The sequence below is a fragment of the Limulus polyphemus genome, unplaced genomic scaffold (assembly GCF_000517525.1).
Source record: "Limulus polyphemus unplaced genomic scaffold, Limulus_polyphemus-2.1.2 Scaffold5235, whole genome shotgun sequence".
In the NCBI taxonomy this organism is placed as follows: domain Eukaryota; kingdom Metazoa; phylum Arthropoda; class Merostomata; order Xiphosura; family Limulidae; genus Limulus; species Limulus polyphemus.
In genome coordinates this window covers 28,179-34,187 of record NW_013670845.1, presented here as the reverse complement: position 1 = coordinate 34,187, position 6,009 = coordinate 28,179, and the positions used below count along the sequence as shown (strand labels likewise).

The 6,009-nt window shown below is 32.6% G+C and overlaps 1 long non-coding RNA gene across 1 annotated transcript in view; it reads left to right on the top strand.

Moving 5' to 3' along the window:
- LOC111089105 overlaps nucleotides 1–6,009 on the top strand; it is an 18,560-nt gene that overhangs the window by 3,904 nt on the left and 8,647 nt on the right. Inside the window, exon 2 of the long non-coding RNA XR_002613445.1 lies at nucleotides 1,174–1,179. This is a non-coding gene — a long non-coding RNA (uncharacterized LOC111089105). The remainder of the gene's footprint in view (nucleotides 1–1,173; nucleotides 1,180–6,009) is intronic.

Here is a 6,009-nt window from a genome sequence, read left to right as displayed (position 1 = left end):
TGAAACTACTGTGTACTAAAACTTTGTATCGAGGAAGAATAAACTGGTTTAATCAAGAAAGGACTTGTATCACTGAAGAACCTCGGAAATAATTTCTACTGGAAATAAACAAACAAGCAGATACATAACAATATATATGTAATGTTAAAACATTAAAATAAGTAAAGCTTTTATTTTCCTGTATTGTTTGAGGAGAATGTTATAAAAGTTAATTTTTGTCCATCACAGTGTTCTAATAGCATATGCACAATCACTTTTTCTTCTTGCAAAGTTCCTCTTCCTCCTTTTATTTAATCAACTACTTTTATACTTCTTAACTGCTGTAATTTGCACAGTGAATTAAATCTAAACTCTCGTTAAAATTCAGTTTACAAACACAATAGAGAATCAAGTTTTGATCTGGCTTGATTTTGATTAGTGTCATTAACAGTGTAATATAATTTATTTTTATTGTTGCAGAAACCCAAAGTCTAACATGGTAGTGTAAATGAATGCTTTTGTTGAACTCTGGTTGGAAAAGGAATTGACTCATTTTACACACAGTGCAGTCACATTAATAATTAAGTTTTGTGTGCATGATTTTCAACTTGAAAGGCATCTATACCACACATGGATTGAATGACAAAGTCCCTATTTTAGAACTGCAGACTAGAGGGAGAACAACAAGTCAGTAGCTTCCGGTGCTTATCTGATTATATTACCGAGTATCAGGAATTAGTGTCTCTTTTATTAATGTTCCTAACACTTGTAAGTGTGGAGCATGTTCAGCAGTATATCGTGGCTCGAACCTCGGACATTCTGGTCTGCAGATTGGCATAATAACTATTTGGCTACAGCTGGCCTTATGAATAACTAAAGATCGTATATTTTACCAATGCCAAACAATGAAATGGACTATAAACCAGCAGACCCTACTATACAGGCCTATTATTATATTATCAATTCATTTTGTATATAGGCTGTGAAAATAATATTTTAATTTAGACTTTTTAATTTAATATAGGCCTTTAAAACTTTATATATATAATATAAAGTTTTTACTTTTCAACTTTAGACTGTTGGATATGCAAGACTGTGTAGTGCAAGCATAATCATTTAAGTTATTTTGTGAGTTAATATTTAATGATTGTTGAGTTTTTCATAACAAGAGAGTTAAAAGCAATTATTTTAAAGGTGATAGTTAAGACAAGTTTTGTTTCCTAACTCGTAAGAGTCGTACATTGTGTTTACAATTCATTGGTGATGAGGCTACAGAAAACTCAAGAGGCCTCAGCGTGAATAGCCTTAATGGTTGATATTTTAAAGTGAGATTAACAGTTTGATAGAGATAAGGAGAATAATTTGTTTTCTCCAGTGGTGTTCTAAACTAATTGAAACCACGTGTGTGGATTTTAACGAAAAAAAGACAATTATTGGAAGTTCAGGATACAACTGTGGTAATCCACGAGGCAGCGTAAGTTAATTATTCCCCGATACTATTGTGACAAAAGTAGAGAAAAGTAGATTGGCTTGACAACTGTATTCTAAAGTAATTGAATTAGCCTAATTGCACTTTTGACAAGAAGAAGAGAACTGTATAGTGTTTAAGATATGACTATGATTTCCATAGTGTAAATATTTTTTGTATATACCTTTAACTTATTTTGAATGTATTATTTCAAAACAAGTGGAGTGCATGCTGTCTTTATATTGTTCGAATTCATCGTCAACAAGTCACAGATTCCTACAGTAGAATAATTTTTGGCCCACACCCATTTATATACTTAAAATTCTGACATAGAACTACTACTACATATGAACTTTAAATATTTTGATTCTCTCACCAGTCACCATGATAATAAGTAGATCTGTTAACAGAAACTACGACTGAATATCAGCTTCCACTGTGATTATCAATCTCACTGTCTCTGTCAGCCTGGCATTTGTTCACCGTCCTTGAGTTTCTGATTCAAGATCAGGGAATCGGGACTCGCGATACTCGCGCCATTGTCAAATAAAGTCGTAAACAACATAACATTGCACACTTACTGTTGCTATGTTGTATATTCGCACAGTCAAATGGCAAAGGCCTCTGTGGAAAATACCTAAATAACACTAAATTTTCTTAATCTCATAGTCAGTGTTCTCTGCCACTGACTGAACTATAGTACAAAGTATAATCACACATTGTCAACAAGTATTATCCACAGTTAGGCATACACTACAGAGAAAGTAAACTTATTAAAGTAGGCCAAAAGTGAAAGTATATACTATTTTTTAGAATAATGATACAGGTATTATGAAATCAAAAATTAAAAACAAACTTTATTAAATCTCCAAGTTATTGAAGGCCAACAAGTCAGTTGACACTTGTGACATATGTGATATGTGATATTTAGTTAACTAAATGAACATTAGTAAATGCTCTTTACTAAAATATATCGGAACAAAAAATTTTAAAGTGAAATTTCCCCTAGTCTCCCAATCTCAGTCCAGTCTGACACTAAAGGGTACTTATATTAGAATAGACCAAGATGAAAAAATAAATGCATTTTAATATACCCAGAATATCACCCAAAAATACTGGTCTGTAAGACTAGTACATGCACTTCACAGAGAAACAGTTCAGTGAATTTGGTACAGTGTTTAATATACACTGGATCTCATGAACTGGCTTTTTAGGAGAAGAAGGAATAAGTGAAAACTGATTTGGTACATTGCTGGAACAAACACATGTTAATATATTTGGATCTTTCCTGATATGGAAAGATGGTGATATTTATCATGACCTACAACAGTAGTTTATAATAAGGATCACAAGGAATTGCATAAAACCCTAATAGAAAAGCCTGGCAAAAAGCACCTTAAACAGTAAAGATTCAGTTCAAACAACACTTTAAAATCTTTATTATTCACTGCTAAAGCTGTACACATATAATAATGCACAAAAAGCACACATGTTAGACTTGCAAGGAAAAGAAAATCTGCTCAAAATGGCTCATTTGTAATTCTTTTTCTTCTTATTATTATTATCTTTCTCTTGCCTGCCTACAACAAAACCGGATTGGTATATTGCACCCAAACCTTTTGTAGATTACTAAGGTCGTAGGGGTATTGAAAAGTCGATTTGATTCTTCTATACTTTACATAAGCTAAACAACATAATTCATGTGTAAACGATGTTATTATAACCCCTTGAAGTTTGCTTTCTCATACATATATGGTGTCCTATATAAAGGTTAAGTACACTGTGAAAAAGGAAATACCAGCCAATAATAGATGAACATTAAATGACTGTAACATGCTTTGTACACTATACAATCGGTGTCTTTAGGGAGCCAACACCTTTATTATGTATCATGTGAAAGCTGTATCAGCTAGCTACTAGCTATACTTATTATCATTACAATGTATAAACTTAGCTACCATATCAAGTAACCCTTTGCTCATAGATGAGCATAAAAAAAACAACAAGCAAACAAGATAAATAAAAAATTGGGAATTTAAAACCTTCAAATAGGGATCATTAAAAACTAAGGAAACAAGGCTGGAGATATTGTAGACATTGTTTACTCAAACTACAAACCCCTATTTTGGCTCCATGCTGTTACCTAGAATTACATTTGATGGAGTCTAAATAGAGATTTGTAGTTTGAGTAAATAATGTTTACAGTATCTCCAGCCTTGTTTCCTTACTTTTTACGATCCATATTTGCAGGTTTTTAAATTCTCAATATTTTATTTATGGGTGTACTCTATTAAACACATTTAAAATGCACGTTTCTGAGACAGATCAGGTTTATGTTGTCTGGATTCTTTGATTGATCAAGAGACCATTCAAATGCATAACATGATTTCATGCCGAAATTTTGTGCTCTACTTTCGTATGATAATTCAGGGCTATAAGTTAGATTTTACACTTGAAAGGCTTTACTATTTTCTGAGACAAGTGAATGATCCAACATGTATAATGACTGCTACACCACAGACTTGCTATACAAAGTGTTGGAGATATTCTTTTTGATCGAAGGTTAACGTGATATTTACATAGGTTAGTTATCTTTAAGAAAACTTGGTCTTTGTAATTTTTTCCACATTTACAACAATGACCTATATTACTTGTTTGTTTATTTGCAATTAAGCACAAAGCTACACAATGGTGCTCTGCCCACCACGGGTATCGAAACCCGGTTTCTAGCGTTGTAAGTCAGCAGACATACCGCTGTGCCACTGGGAGCACCTATATTCCATAGATTAAGATAACTATGACGTATTATAGATAATTACATGTAATATTTACCAACTTTACTGTGTCACACTGTTTTGATTTTACGAATAAGCCCTACTCATTCTCTAAATCTGTTAAAAAGTTTTACTACTTACACAATATTTGTTTACCACATAATATATTTATATTATTTCATTGGGACTTATAGAAATATCAAAAATTGGGGGAAGCCAAAATTTCTTTGAGAAAAACAAGACATCTTATACTCATGTGTAATTTTAAAATGACTCATTATTCACCCTAAATTTTAGCATGTTAAACTATATTGAGCCAACATTGTGCTTTAAAAAGTACTTTGTATTGAGTTTGAAGCCCGAAAGTACTCACAGACCTTGGAAAAAATTAGAAGGTTTTTGACCATTCTAGCATATCTAGCCTTTGGAGGAGGGGCGGGATAACAAGTCCCTTTGTTGTATATACAAGACTGTTCAGTATAAGAGTTATTATTTAGTTTATTTTGTGACTTAGTGTTTAATAATTGTTTAGTTTTCATGACAAGTGTGTTGAAGGTTGATCGTTTTAAAAGCGATAGTTATGACAAGTTTCGTTATGAAGCTTTGTACGAGTCGTGTATTGTGTATGCAGTTTAATTGTTATACTAGGCTTTATTAATACCGTGACCACATCTTACTCGAAATTTCTAAGTTTTCTCGTTGTGTGTAATATTTTTGTTACTAGAGGGCTAAATATTTCTAGATTTTTCTGTGGTGTGTTATAAATATGTGCAGATACAGAGAGGAAGTCAAAAAATGTTAAGTTAAGGAAAGTTAGACTGCATGATTGTTAGTTTAGCTGTCATGAATGATTTATAAAGTGAGAATTTCACAGTTTAATAGAGATAAGGAGAATAATTTATCTTATCAAAGGGTGTTCTAAAGTAATTGAACCCACCTTTGTGAAGTTTGACGAAAAGAGTTCAATTATTTACAATATACTGTGGTAAACGTAAGTGAATTTATCACTGATTTTATTGTGAGAAATTGTTTGTTTGTATTTAAGCATAAAGCTACACAGATGGCTATCTGTGCTCAGCCCACCATGGGTATTGAAACTCGGTTTCTAACGTTGTAAGTTGAGAGACATACCACTGTGCCACCAGGGGGCATGAGAAATAGAAAGAGAGAAGAACAATTCATCTTGTCAATTGGGTTCTAAAGTAACCGAACCAACCTATGTGGACTTTTGACAAGAAAATTTAATTATTTAAAGCTTTGGATACAACTGTGATAACCAATGGTATAAAGAATTATTGTACATATGTTTGACTTGTTTCGAATAGTTTTTTAAAACAAGGGGCTTGTTTGTTGTCCGTTTATTGTTCAAATTTATCGCCAACAAGTCACAGACACCTACTGTAAAGAATCCCAGCCCATATATATAAAACTGACACTCTTTAAAAGTGGATTAATGAATAAAGGTCAAAAGCATGAACTTACCAAGACACTAACTAAAATGATCCTCCTGTTTGACTTTAAAACAATGTTAACCTTGAACGTTAATGTTGAAAATAATGTGTAGCTTTCTCGTCACATCTGTAGGTTTACAACTCTGTTAGAAGACTCTTAATGAGATTTGCTGCTTTCAAGTAATCTATCTTGGAACTTTGCAACATAACTGATGCTCCTTTTGCTCCACACAATATACTGTTACGTCTCCGTTTGTTAATTAACTTTCCGTAACTTCGTTCTGACGAAACTTTAGCGACACATGTTCTTACTTAATAAAACTGGTTTATTCGTTCT